A 16068-nucleotide genomic window follows, 5' to 3' on the forward strand; every position below is an offset into this window, starting at 1 on the left:
ATGTATGTATGTATGTATGTATGTATGTATGTATGTATGTATGTATGTATGTATGTATGTATGTATGTATGTATAAAAAATTTTTACTTTTATATTTAAGAGTTGGTAGCACAAATTTAAAAAAAATACTGTTCAGAATTAAGTATTAATTCCACCCATTCCATATAAACATCAATTTTTTAGCTAATTAAAAATTAATACTTACATGTAGAAGGTGGAATTAATACTTACATGGAGAATTAGTTACTAATACTTACATTATTTATACTTACATTATTACATTATTAATACTTACATGGAGAATTAGTTCCACCTACAACATGTAAGTATTAATTTTTTATTAGCTAAAGTTTAATACTTACATGGAATAGGTGGAACTATTAAATATATTTAATTTTTTTAAATTTAACTTTGTTTCAATTCTTTTAATATCACTTGTATTTCTATAGAAATACCACTTGTATTTTTATAGAAATACAAGTGATATTAAAAGAATTGAAATAAAGTTAAATTTAAAAAAAAACGCAATAAAAAAAAAGGAATTAACGAAAATACCCGATCGCGCAAAAATTTCGGCTTGATGATCGGGTAATTTTATAACCAGATTTTCGGGTAATATTCGGGTAGCTCATGTCAAGTAATACCTAATCCGAAGGCTCGGGTATCGGGTAGCTAAAGTTATTAAAGTTGTCCATCTACGGGTATCCTCGGGTATTCGGGTCGGGTTTTCGCTCCCTAACGGTGAGCATTGGTACACAGGCAAATATTCAGCCGTCTTAAACCAACTTCAACTTTTGAATGCAGATACCAAATAGTGTTTATAATCACTTCTTCCACAGAAAATATTGTTAGGTTTTAAGCATTTGTTACCTATAAATTTACGTTTTGTTTATTTTGCCGCTACGTTGATTTTTTTCACGTTTAACTGTGTATGGTGAATACGCTTCTTTTTTAAGTGTTTGTTAATGTTTTAACTTGTTTTAACTTAAGTTTAAACCTAAAACTCAAAAAAAAAAAATAGTGAAAAGTTTTTTAGTACATAAAAAAGTTTTTACTTTGAAGCACTCACTCGTAAAGGGTGAGGATTGGTACATTGAAATCGGGAAGCATTGGTACATAATTTTTAATATCTGTTCTGTAGATTGCATATATAACTTGCTACAGTGTAATAAAATATATTTTTTACAATGTGGTTCTTATTCTCAAATGCTTTGCTAATGCTTTCATACACTATGCACATATGCAATTTAAATATAATTGTTTAAATACTAGTTATTTAAATAAATTACACTGGTCAACAATGAATTTGCACAAGCTTTAATTTTAGGCTTAGTAGATGTAGTTTTTTACACTGATTCCAAATCTGTGATTAGTTTTTCTCCAGCACGTCTGAATCTTTAGATAATGTATGTGTGTTTTTTGCACTAATATCTAGTTTAAGTGTGAAATATACTAATGTTTCTTTATTTTCAGGGAAATTATTTCAATAAAATTAACTTATATAATGCCTAGAAATTGCGAAAATTCGCCAGACGCCTTTTGCTGCATTTGTGGGCAATTTACATTGTCAGGGCAGCGAAAGAAAATCACTCCAGAAATCTCGAAAATTTACAAGCTGTATTTCGGTTGTCCTTTGGGAGATCAAGATAAAACTTGGGCACCACATGTGGCTTGTTATAGTTGTTGCAGCTTATTACGAGGTTGGATCAACAAACGAAGGTCTTCTTTTCAATTTGCTCTACCGATGATTTGGAGGGAACCAAAAGATCATTTCAATGACTGCTATTTTTGCACTATTAATACTGCTGGATTTTCGTCGAAAAATAAGCACCAAATTGTGTACCCGAATTTGGATTCGGCCATGAGGCCTCTTCCTCATGACAACACCCTGCTCGTTCCAGTACCACCAGCTGATGGATTAGACTCTGTTGAAGACGAATATGTTGTTGATGTTGAACGTCAAGATGCGGCTGATGTTGACTTTGATCCAGATATTGATGGCGAAGAGCCCAAAGTTTTCACACAAGGTGAACTGAATGATTTGGTTAGAGACTTGTATCTTTCCAAGGAAAAAGCTGAACTTTTAGCGTCAAGACTGAAAGAAAAGAATCTGTTAGCAGTTGGTGTCAAAGTATCCCACTTTCGAAAGCGCAACAACGATTTATCTTGGTTTTTCACCATTGATGGACCCTTGTGCTACTGCAATAATGTCAATGGTCTTTTCAAAAATTTATCCCAAGTGCATTCGCCTCGTGATTGGTGCCTCTTCATTGATTCATCCAAGAGGAGTTTGAAGGCCGTGTTGTTGCATATTGGCAATCAGAAGCCATGTATTCCAATCGCTCATTCCGTACACTTGAATGAAACTCACGAAAATATGAAAATATTACTAGACGCTATTGATTACAAAACTCACCAGTGGAACATTTGTGGTGATTTGAAAGTAATTGGTATGTTAATGGGTATGCAAACAGGGTTTACCAAGTTCTGCTGCTTTCTTTGTTTATGGGATAGTCATGCTGTGAACGAACATTACGTAAAACGTGATTGGATGTTGAGAACTGAATACGAACCCGGTGTAAGCAGCGTTCACCATATTCCGTTGGTTGATCTAGACAAAATATTTTTGCCACCGCTTCACATCAAGCTTGGTTTGATGAAAAGCTTTGTAAAAGCATTAGGTAAAACTAAATCAGCGGGTTTTCAATACTTGGTTGAAAAATTTCCCAAAATTAGTGCAACGAAACTCAAAGACGGCGTTTTTGACGGACCCCAAATTCGAGAGGTTTTGAAAGACCATGGATTTGAAGAGTCACTTACTTCCGACAAAAAAGAAGCGTGGAAAGCGTTTTTATGGGTTTGTAAGAACTTCTTGGGGTATCACAAATCGTGTGAATATGAAAATTGTATTCAAAAGCTACTCGATTCGTTCCAAAATGTGGGCTGTCGTATGTCATTGAAAATGCATTTTCTGTATTCTCATTTGGCATTTTTTCCTGAAAATTTGGGCTCTGTGAGTGATGAACAAGGTGAATGATTCCACCAAGATATTCAAGTGATGGAAAAGCGTCACCAAGGATTCTGGAATGAAAGCATGTTAGCTGACTACTGTTGGATGCTTTATTGTGATGAACCAGAAAAAGTCTACAAAAGGAAGTCATATTCACAGAGATTTTAAGTGATTTACATGCTTTAGTCAACAGCCTTTAAACTATTAAATGTGTATAAATGTTTACGAATAAACCTAGTCACAGAGACTTTGACTTATTTGTATAGAAACATAAGTGGTGCTTGAAATATTGAATGTATTTCAATGTTTATGTATTGGGATAAAGTACAGAATGTCCGAAAATTAAAATTCCAAATATCTCAAGAACTAGACGTGCTGGAAGAAAACTGAAAACAGATTTGAAATCAGCGCAAAAAACTGGTTTAGAAAAAGCTATTTAGATTTATGGTGCATTCAAAAAGTATTTTTTTGTTGACAAGTGTTATCTATATATTTCTTGATATGTTATAAATATATCTTGCTGGTTTTAAAATTTGTTTTATTTTTCATTCAAGTTGCACTTTTTTTTTTGATGAAATTTCTTACTGTAATAGTGTAAACACGTTGTGTACCAATGCTCCCCATGTAAGGGAGCATTGGTACAAAAAATTATGTTTAGAAAATTCAAAAATATTATACTTAACCATTAATATTTCTGAACATAAATTATATTAAAATGTTGCTGATACATTTAAAAAATAACGAAAATTATTTACTTCAGATTTTTTCTGAAAGTCTTTTTGTTTTTTAATTTCTTGTTAAAACGTACCAATGCCCCCCCCCCCTCGCCCCTATAGAAATCTCCCGGTATTCTAATTTTTTAACTCTGTATCAACCCAGCTTGTCACTTAGGTTAACGGGCTTAGGCGAGATGATGAGGTCCGTTAAGGTACAGGATTAAATTGGTACTTCTCCATTCCCCGCCTTTCCTGATTCCTATGTCTCTGATTACCGCTGTCGCTTTTATCCCTTTGGATTGAAACAAAAGCAGGAAGGTAAACAGTGAAGGCCACAAGATATTTTCCGTAGTTTTTGGCAGTCATTTTAGTTGCAGTCATTTTGCAATCACTTTGCGGCAGTCATTTTCACAGACCCGATGTAATATGGGATATACAGTAGCGTCCAAAAGTAATTGGACAAACACCTTTTTGGTTATATTTTCTCATCGAGTCAAGATTTTTAAATGAAATTTTGCATAAGCATGTCAAATTATACTACAATTATGAAAAAGAAAACAAAAATTCCCTTTTGGGAGTAATTACTTAAAATTTTGCTAAAAGAATGGAAATGACTGGCTCAAAAGTAATTGGACAAACTATATATGTCGTTTAAAAATAAAACTTTCTCAACAAAGGATAAATTTTCAGCATTTTTTATGAAGATTTCTGTATAATAATATATATAATATTACATAGTGTTATATTTTGTTACATAATGTATATAATCTGAGCATAATCCTAGTGCTTCGTTGGAAAACCTTTTGCCGCAACGACAGCATTACATCTACGTGGCATTGAATCAACCAAATTAATTAAAACATCAATTGGTATTTCCTCCCAAGTGCGTTTAATCAACTCAAACAAATCATGCTGATTTGATGGTTTTCGAACACTAATTTCTCTCAATATGTTCCCAAAGATGTTCGAATGGGTTCAGGTCCGGAGATTGTGACGGCCATTCCAAGATACGAACTTTCTTTTGAGCTAAAAAATCCATGACAAGCTTGGAAGTGTGTTTTGGATCATTGGCATGTTGGAAAGTCCAACCATGCAACATTTTGTTATTTGCATGTGGCAGCATTATATCTTTGATTATTCCTTTATACATGTTTTGGTCCATAATGCCTTGAACTCGATAGATTGGACCTACTCCATCACGGCTAAAGCATGACCAAACCATAATTGAACCACCACCATGCTTTACTGTAGGAACTTGGTACTTAACATCATTTCGAAGACCTATTGGACGTCGAACATATTTAATACCATCAGAACCAAACATATTAAACTTTGACTCATCACTCCATAGTATTTTTGACCATCGGTTTGCTGTCCAACTTAGATGTTCTTTAGCGAATTTTAACCGTGCTCTACGATTTTTTGCAGAAATAAAAGGTTTTTTAACAGGACGACGGCCAAAAAGGTTGTTTTGTCTTAAGCGACGCTTTACTGTTGCATAAGAGCAAGAAATTTGATGGGACTGTGTAAATTCTCTATGAATTTCTTTAGCACTCTTGCGCGGATCTGCCTTTGACGATCTTACTACAACATTATCTTGGCGAAAAGTTGTTGATTTCGGGCGTCCTGACTTTGTTGATACTTGGAAGTGACTCCGTTGTTGAAAAACTTTTAATGTATAACCAACTGTTGATCGTGGAATATTCATATCTATTGAAATTTGTCGCACAGTCTTACCGTTATTAAATGCTTGTACAATCAACTTTTTCACTGCCTCGCTTAAATATTTATTATGTCCCATTACAAATTATTGATCATTGAATGTTTTTATAAAAATCTGCCTTCAGAAAAAGAAGTTAAAATAGTCTAAGTTATATCAACATTGTTAGAGTTTATCCAATTACTTTTGAGCCAATCATTTCCATTCTTTTAGCAAAATTTTGAGTAATTACTCCTAAAAGGGAATTTTTGTTTTGTTTTTCATAATTGTAGTATAATTTGACATGCTTATGCAAAATTTTATTTAAAAATCTTTACTTAATGAGAAAATATAACAAAAAAGGTGTTTGTCCAATTACTTTTGGACGCTACTGCATTGCCATCATGAATACTACTAAATCAGAACAAAGTTTACAAGTTGCATTCAACATGTTATATATTTTTAAAGTTTTATTTTTCCTTTTTTATTTGGAAACTTTCTATTTAAGAATTCTCCTTGTAGGTTTGTTGGTTGATTTGACCTGTATAGAAAACTCACAAACCTAATCCATTCATTTAAACTACCCCCAAAATACCAGAATTCCACCTTTTAATCTCTGTACAACGAAGCATTGGCTGCTACTTTTCAAAGTTAAGTTTTTTAACAAAACAAGGTATGTTAGTATAAATACAATTAGTATATATATATATATATATATATATATATATATATATATATATATATATATATATATACACTACCGTGCAAAAGTCTCCGCTCATTTGTAATATTTCAATAAAGTAACAAAAGTTTGCAAGAAAATTGCGTTTATTTTTAATTGTTTATTAAACAATGAATTAGACAGTAAATACAATACATTTTAGGATGATTTTAAATATATAAAATCAAGAAAATGTTAATATACAAAGTTGTAAATGTTAAATTTTATTTTCATCAATATGAGACCCCTTGGAGCGTATAACAGCAGCACATAATCTTGGCATTCGGGCTAATAATTTATTCATGGTTTCCGCTGTTATCTCATTCCAAGCTTTTTGCAAACGTTCCCATAGCATTTACTGATTAATAAAAGATGTTTCACCTGCTTCTCTGATCTTCCGATCCAGTTCATCCCACAACTTTTCGATGGGTGATAGATCTGGTGATTGAGGAGGCCAAGTCATAATTTTGCAAACTTTTCCCCTTTCTTTTAGTTTCAAATAATTTTTGCATAATCCAGATGCATGTTTTGGATCGTTGTCCTGCTGCATGATGAATCCTTTCCCAATTATACGAATACCAGATGGAATCGCGTGCTTAACCAAAATATTATGGTACATGTGTTTATCCATGGTAGATGTGATTTTAACTAAATCTCCAGTTAACCCATTGCCAAAACATCCCCAAAACATAATATTACCACCTCCATGTTTTACAGTACTTTGTATACATTGAGGAAGCACTCTTTCATTAGGTAAACGCCTAACATGCACGCGACGTCGGGTACCAAAAAGTTCGAACCTACTCTCGTCTGTCCATAGAACTTTCTTCCAATCTTCTAATCCCCAATTTTTATGCATTTTTGCCCATTCCAATCTTTTCTTCTTATTTACTGCCCTCAACAAAGGTTTACGTGCAGCAATGCGTCCAATTAAGTTGACTGATCTTAGTCTTCTTTTTACAGTATCAGTTGATACTGGCTTTACCCTTGTTTTGTTGAGTTCTGCTGTTAAAATTGTGGCTGGAATTTTTCTATTTCTTTTGCTGGACACAACAATAAACGTATCTTCTTGCCGTGATGTAACTCTTGGTCTTCCAGAACGTGATCTGTCACTGTTGGAACCAATATCATGCAATCGTTGTAGAGCATATCTCACACCTGATTCGGATATTTTTAACCTGGAAGCAATTTTTCTATATGAATAACCTTCTTCACGTAAAATACATATTTTGCCACGAAGTTCTTCACAATATTCTTTCTTTACTTTCACCATTTCTCAAATTCTTTATTAAATTCAAGACATTAAATGCGCACACTAATGCCATTTTCAAGTATAAATATAAACATAAGTCTATTAAAAGCAACCAATTAAAATTACTGAAAACATCCTTACCATGCCGGAAAGTATCATGCTACTGTCAAACCTAAGCTTACAAAAAATATTTTGGTTAAAACTTTTGTGCAGTTTTAAATTTAATAAAGAATACTGAAGAACTTTATATGTATTTTACGTGAAAAAGGTTATTCATATAGAAAAATTTCTGCCATGTTTTTAGCAGCAGAACTCAACAAAACAAAGGTAAACAAAATTATTTGAAACAAAAAGAAAAGGAAAAAGTATGCAAAATTATGATTTGGCCTCATCAACTTTTTATATTAACATTTTTTTCTTTTTATATATTTAAAATCATCCTAAAATGTATTGCATTTACTGTTCCTTGCAAATATTACACATGAGCGGAGACTTTTGCACGGTAGTGTGTATATATATATATATATACTAACAGCAAGCTCATGGCAGAAAGCCACCAATTTTTGCCTGGTATTAACATTTATATTCTAAAAATTTTCAAACACAATTATTAATAATTAATTATTAATTATTAATATAATAATTAACTATTTATTATTAATATAATAATTAGAAAGCAATTAGAAAGAAAGCAAAGCAAGTTTTAATTTAAAGCGCACAATATGCAATTATTAGATCCAAAATGTTAATGAAATTTTGATTATTGAAACAATGAAAACAGATTTTGACAAATATAATTGATGATGAGTAATTTATCATAGATTCTCTTTTTGATATTTACATTATTAATATTTTTCCATAAACTATTTCCTTTGCACAATATGGGAAGTTTATTGGTTTAAAGAGTTAGATTTGAATATGTTCATTTACGATGTATTTAATAATTTTGATGAAAAAGAATTTTTCTCTGAAATTCAAACATTCCTTTTCTAACATTGCAGGGGCATCAAAGTCACTTTGAATATCAAAGTCCTTCTCTTGCTTCAAAGCTTCAGACTTGGTTCATGTGCAACTCAACACTGGTCTTTCAAATACTTGAGTGAAAAAACTAGCAACCACCTTGAACAAAGTCTCACCTCACAGGATTGTCGAAGAGAACTTTAAAACCAAATTTAACATTCTTAGCCAGCAACTATCTGAAGACTTTCTTTTAGTAAAGTTGCACTTTCCAGTTGTCCTGACTCATACAGTAGAATTGTGGTTCACTGCAACAGCATGAAAGATTTGGTTTTAAAATTGATGAAAAATAGAGGGATAACTGAAGACTTCTTTGTAAAAGTTGGAATCAATGGAGGTGGAGTTTTTTTGAACGTGTGTCTTGGTGTCATTGACATTCAATCAGGCAGTGTTGAGGCTTTCCAACCACTCAAATGGCTTCTGACTTGCAAAAGCTCAAAAGACACAGGAGTCAAACAACAGCTTATAATTGCTGTCAGTGAAGATCTTTCAGAAACATATGAAAATGTCAAGCTTATTCTAGATTTGATCCAAGCAACCACTGTTTAGTTTGTTTTGTCATGTGATCTTAAGCTTGCTGACATCATATGTGGATTGCAATCTCACTCTTGCGGCCACCTGTGCACTTTGTACAATTCGAACTCAAAACACCTCCACCTCTGTGGTTTACCTAAAACCTTTGAATCATTACAGACAATCTATGAGGCATTTTTCAATGCTGGAGCAGATAAAAAACGAACCAAAGACTTTGATAATGCAGTCAATCAGCTGCTCATTATGTTACCCGATGATTGTCTAGTTTTGGATTTAATTTCACCTATGGAGCTTCATCTTTTGCTTGGAGTTATGAATCATATTGTGAAACATCTTCAAATTTGCTGGCCTGCAGTTACTCAGTGTCTTTCAGACTTGCACATTCACATGCAGCCGTACCACGGTGAGCACTTTGCTGGACCAGAATGCCCAAATATTTTGAAATACTCAGACTTCACAATTAAATAAGCAGAGAAATCTGCAGCTGTCAGTGCCATTGGATTGATTTATTGAAAAAGTTCAACTTTGTTGTTGAAGCATGCTTTGGAAACCATCTAGATGAGCAGCATAGGTTAAAATTCAGCTGTTCAAAGACAGTTATCTAAGTCTTGACTTACCTGTAACACCAAAAGTGCATTCTTTCCATGTCAGCTAGTTCATCAAGAAAAAAAATTGCTCACTCGGAATGTTTAGTGAACAAGCCACAGAAGCTCTTCAACAACATTGGCAAAACTATAAGTGCTCACTAGACTATCCTCAATACGCAATAAACTTAAAGAACTGCATCATTGACTACAACAGTAAAGTCATAGGCAATTTGAAATGAATTCTTCAATCCATTGAACAATTTTGAAAATTTACGTGAAGCTAAAAAGCTACAAAGATTTCTCCCATAACCTTAATTTGCCGTACCTCAAAACTGAAGTTGTTAAACAGATATGTTTTGTAACAAAAAATAATCTGGTGATTAATGTGATGTTTAACTCCTACCACATTTCTTTTCTGAATGATGCGCTAAAATTGTAAAAAAAAATTGTACTCTTTTTGACCATTTTTTAGGTACATCCCATTTTGTGGTAAAGTTATCAAAACTGTAACTGTATTCTCCTCTAACTTTTTTTTTACTTTCTAAAGTTTTAATAAATACATAGTTTGAATGAAACCTTCAGTTTTGAAGTTCAGAAACCAGGACTTTGCACTTCATCCTTGCTATTTTATGGTCCTAGATTTAACAAAGTTTTTGAGGTCTTTTTACCAATATGTTTTATTTTTCTATTCTTCTTCTCATTGTTTTACAACATTTTCTTACTTTTTCATGAACTTATATGAAAATTTCATTATTTAAAATCTACAAAATATGATAATTTTTTACAAAGGTTTTCTTTGAGACATAACTTCATCCCAAATGTTTTTAACGGAGAGGGGTGAGTATTTCAAGAGATATTTCAGTTGGTAAATTCTTGGCATACCAGAAGCAAAAAAATGGGAAGAAAATCAGTTCCAAAAGAAGTAAAATGGTAAATAGCCAATCCAAAATATATCCATTCAAAGATAATACAAAAAGTCAACGAGAAGTAGCAAGAATATATTGTGTTTCGCTATGCTGTGTCTAAACAACACTAAACAACTACAAGCTTTCAAATGACGTAAAAGAATTACCAAAAGTTGGCAGGTCATCAAAACGTCAAATCGAAGGTAAAGGAAGATCCTAAAATTAGTTACCGAGAAACTTTCAGCAGAGTTTAGCAATAGGGCTGGTTACGTTAGTATTAGTTACAGCACAGTTAGAAGGTGTCTTAATAAAAAAAGGTATTGACTGTTATGTTGCTGCCAGAAACGCGCTTTTAAGGGTGACAGATAGGATTGAAAGATGTAATTGGTGTAAGGAAAGACTTCACTAGTCAGAAGAAGATGGCCCAAGGTCATTTTTAGTGATGAATCAAATTTTGAGATCGTTAAAAGGTTTAGTTTCAGAGAAATATAACAAAAGATTTTTAAAAATTTATTTATTTTGATTATACAATAAAAATTGTAAATAAGATTTTTAAAAAAATCTTCGTTCTTCTTTTATTATTTTAAAGAGGTTGGAAATAATTTAAGTAATCGCTAAAAAATAGCAAAGTAATCTTATATATATTGTTATAATGCGTTAATTATATTTTAATTCCTAATATCATATACGAAGTTTCATATAGTAAGCTTAGTCTATTAGGGAAATTAAAATGAGAAACGGTAAATAGAGAAATGACAAAATGTAACGGCAGACTACGAATGTCCCATCAGACTGTATATTCAATAGGCCATGAACTAAAAATTTCAGTCTGCATATAAAGCAAATATAAATTTGTTCCATTAATTTTTGTTTTGTCATTATTTTTCATTCCGTTGTTTAGACAAATATTTTTAAGATTATATCTATATCTAGATCAAATTTAGCGAATACCGTTGTGATAAAAAGATAAACGTAAGATACCGTTGTGATATAGAGATAAACGTAAGAAGACTAAATAACAAAGATGGAGTGTAAAAACTCCTCGTTGGTTTTGTAACTTACACTCCATCTCAGAGTTAGGCCCCCATTTTTTAATCTCCGCTGCTGAATTTAGATATTTATCAAATTTTCTAATATTTTAAAATATTTAAAGTTTATTAAAATTATCTTTTTATGATAATGTCGGTTCCACATTCTTTTCTTTTTTTGTTTTTCATTTTTGAAAAAAATATTTTTGCACCTGTTCGCTCTTTTCAGAATTAGATGACGTAAATCAATTCGGCATTTTATCTTTGAATCTTCTAGTGATTTAAAAATTTACGTCATTTGTAACAATGGTCCTTTTGGAATCACTTTAGTGATTATTGTTTCAAAGTTGACACAAATTAAAGCTATTAGCGTCAAGATAAGTTCACTAAGCAGGTTTTTGTGATTATAGTCGCATCGTCGCATAGGTTTTAACATCGCTACAAGGTTTTAGCCATCTAATTGACAATGTTGCCTCTATGAGCTTTACAGGCTATCATCATGAAACAACATCCCGGATATCAACAACTTATCTTTCGCTATTTTGAAAAGGTGACTAAACACTGAAAAATTACCCTAATCAACACGTCTATTATCTTTTAAGTAACTTATCTTTGTCAATTGATATCATGGAATGCCTTCTCTGAAAGGAGCATTTCAACAATGTTCCTTTGAAAAGTTGTCGTCTTACAAAAACCAACTTCAAATACTTAAACACATGTATAAGTGATATAGAAAAATTATACAGAAGATATTTTCATTTTACTTTTAGTGGCAATCGCTGTTACCAAGCTAATAGACATGCTACCAAGTTATCATAAAGTTTTCAATGTTGTAAACTTATTTATCCGATATATCAAACAAATAAAAATATTTTCAAACCTGTACATCAATTGCTACTCATTTTCCTTTGATATTTTTTAAACGTTCCAATAACTTTTAACATTTACGTCACAATTTACGTCACAATTTTTACGTGGTAGAAATCATTTATTTTAACATTCATTTCTTAAGTTTTACCTTTCAAAAGATAAAACAAATTAAAACCTCCTCAATCGGCATCTACCTTCTTATCTATATAGTTGTTTAAATTACGCGTTTTTTATTATTACCGCCCTGTCTTATATTTAATGATTAATTAATTATATTTAATGATTTAAATATAAACCAGTTGTTGAGCAATTTTAGGGTTAAAATCTTAAGGGACCTATGACGGTTTAGATGATTGTTGCGCAACTTTTAATCTTTCGATTAAAAAATATATACATATATATATATTTTATTCACCGGTGAAACTGTTAGAAATAATAATATAAAAATAATAACATAAAAAAATATATAAAAAACTGATGGGGCGTTCAAATTAAGGCTTACTAATGTACCAACCGATAATCTTTTTGATAATGTCAGAAAAATCAAAGATTTTTTTTATTTCGTATTGTGTATTCTATTTTTCAAGATCACGCATAGGTATTGTAATAATTATATTTGTAGTCAAGTTATCCTCGATCAAGTAGTTTATTTACAACAATTGGTATCTCAAGATCCTTATCGAAGGATTGATACAAAAGCTGTCATTTTTTGGAAAAGGTAGCTTTATTTAATTCGAGGACTTAATATGATCATGCCCGAAGAAAGGAACCTTATGACTAAAAAAAATCAACTTAAGATTTTGATGGATTCAATATATTTTCAAATACTCACTTAAAGTAAAGTTTTTCCATTTTTATATCTTTTAAAATGAAGGAGATAATGTATGATGCTTATTTTTAAAATAAGTTTATCATATGTACTTAATTTACCAGATAATAGTTCATCCTAAAATTGGTATTGTACAAATCAAAAGTAACCGATGCTAACGGTAACCGATACTTCCACATTGAGTAAGATGTACAATTAAATATATGCTTTCATGATCAAAGTTTTAAACTCAATTTCTGCAAGTATACGTTATGTAACACTGAGAAATGTATTGGCGTGTTTTTTTTTGTTTTTTTTTCAAAAACTCAATTTTAGCTATAAGATCCTTTTTTTCGGGCACGGTCACATATATTCATAATTAAACTAAACATTACGATATAAATTTCAACAAATCTTAATAATGCGTTCGTTTTTTAGTGTGATTATGTTTTTAAAGACTATAAGTGTGGTTTTAAGAATTACCCAATAAGAAAAGGAAAGGTCTATACTCTCTAATTGTAAAAAAAAAAAAAAAAAAAATATTAAAACCTATTTATCGCTGATAATTTGAAAAATTAAAAATTTCCGCTGCTCTTTTTAGAACGTTTTTCATTCATTCTGACGTTCTTGTGGTTACTTGGTTTTTTAAAAGATAAAAATTCAACAACCATTATTTTTTACTATTACTATTTCGAATTTGTCAGCGACAAATGCCATGTCACGCCTAAATATTTAGGCGTGATATATGTTTAAATGTAAGTTCAGATATGATCTATTTCTCATTAAAGTTCAGAGATTAAGTTGTTTATATATTTGACACGCAGTAATTCTTGCAAGTGCGCTAACAATAACTAAGTCACTCTTCATTTATCGAATATTGTTTAAAAAGAGAAGAAATAGAAAATATTTGAATTACTGACACTTTACTTTTAAAGAAGCTTAATTACTTATCTCGAGTCAAGATATCGTTTCAAGCAGCGAATACCTGAAAATTAAAAAACTCTCAATCTTCTTTGAAAGATACGCAGACCAGATAAAAAGCTTTTGAAAAGTGGGTAAAGAAAATCGGAGGAGTATTTCAACGCGTTTCCGACGAGTTTTTTTTTTTTATTGCTTCTTAAGTGTTATATATTGTTGATTGATTTTTACCATTTATTGAAAGATCTTCTTGAAACTTTGGAAATAGCTAACATTTCGCCATTCTTGTGAAAATCATTTTTAGAGTTCACAGTAAGATACTCTATTTTTACAGTTCACAGTAAGATATTTTAATAAATAAAGCGTTTCGCAAGGAGTCTAATGCAATTTTAATCGTTTGATGATTCTTCTATTCACAATTTCGAGAGCTCTAGATTTTAAAATTGAACGATACTACGGGTTTTAAAAAACACATTTTTTAAATAATGTTTACCACGGCATGGATAGCAGTACTTGTTTTACCTTTTTGTTTGGCTTCAGCAGCACCTCTGTCGAACGAACACGAAGTTGATCTTTCTGTAGCCGCAGCAAAATTTTCCTACATGATTTCACTTTCAGAGAAGTTTGTGAGCGAAAGCAAGAGAAGATCCACGAGTAAGACGGTATTTGGTTTCGGTTGTAATGAAGAATGTAGAGAGAAAGAAAGGCTGAGGAAATTACTTACTACAGATGTTGAGGACGAAAATACCAAAGGAATCTCAATCGGAGAAATAGATTATTACAAGAAAAATAAACTGTTCAAAAAACGATTTTACTTTTAAATTTTTTAGAGTGAAAATATATTTTTTACCGCTAAACAAAGTACTGATCACCGCTGTGCACGCCTTAAAAAGTTCAAAGGACTTTGAAGATAATTCTCCTTTGGGAAGCATCAATTAAACTTTGCGTATATAAAAAAAAAAACTACCCAACTTAAAGTAGATTTACAGTATCATCGACTACTTGTACACAATCACGATAAACCGATGTAGAGCTTTAAAATAGATTAATTGAGATAAATTTCTTTTTTGTTTTTGAAGTGTGTGGCATTTTTTAAAAAAGATCTGACCGGGGAATCGGGGAAAAAAAAGATCATGTAAAAGGAGTGACTAAATGTGAAACTTTATCTATTTGTATAGTCAATTGATCGCCAAGCGATAACCGTATGATTACATTTGGAAAAATGAACTACTTTGATATTCTTGTTTTGTAAAAAAATCCATTAAACACCTCTATAGCGTGAGCATTGATTGAGTTTTGGCACAAGTTTAAAGGATATCGCTACGATAACTCGAAAACTGTCTTTTCATTTTTACAAAGAATTTTCCAATATCACGCGTGTTATCGAGCAAATATCATGAGTGTTATCGAGCAAATAACATTTTAAACGTGTAGTTGACTGGAATCGTCTCCAGTAAGTATACAAGTGTTATAGATTCGTGGTTTTAGGTTACTGATTTTGTTTTGAAACGATGCGATTCTTTCCAGTAACTAAAATTACACGATTGTAACGATTTTGTTAACGATTGTAATGATTTTGTTAACGACGGTAACGATTGTGTTAACGATGGTAACGATTGTGTTATTGTTTTGATTTTACAAGTTGTTATGGTTTTGTAGACAGATTTAACGAGTTATTTAATTTCGTATTGTTTAAATTTATAAATTTTGTGATCCTTGTCTCTTTTCTAAGCCACCTTGATTATATTATTCGTAAGAATTAGAAAATTTTTTTTTTTTTTTTATGCATGATTTCACTAATGTTTTGAAATGAATGAATTACAGAACATCTAAAAATTTAATTTTAGCTAACGACTGACCGAAAATCATGTATATATATATATATATATATATATATATATATATATATATATATATATATATATATATATATATATGTAGATGTACTTTTATTATCTAACTTATGATGATCATTAAGTTAGATAATAAAAGTTTGCATTGTT

This window comes from Hydra viridissima, unplaced genomic scaffold, assembly GCF_058129835.1.
Source record: "Hydra viridissima isolate aposymbiotic clone 2 unplaced genomic scaffold, HvirCarnegie_v1 scaffold_9, whole genome shotgun sequence".
NCBI classification, from domain to species: domain Eukaryota; kingdom Metazoa; phylum Cnidaria; class Hydrozoa; order Anthoathecata; family Hydridae; genus Hydra; species Hydra viridissima.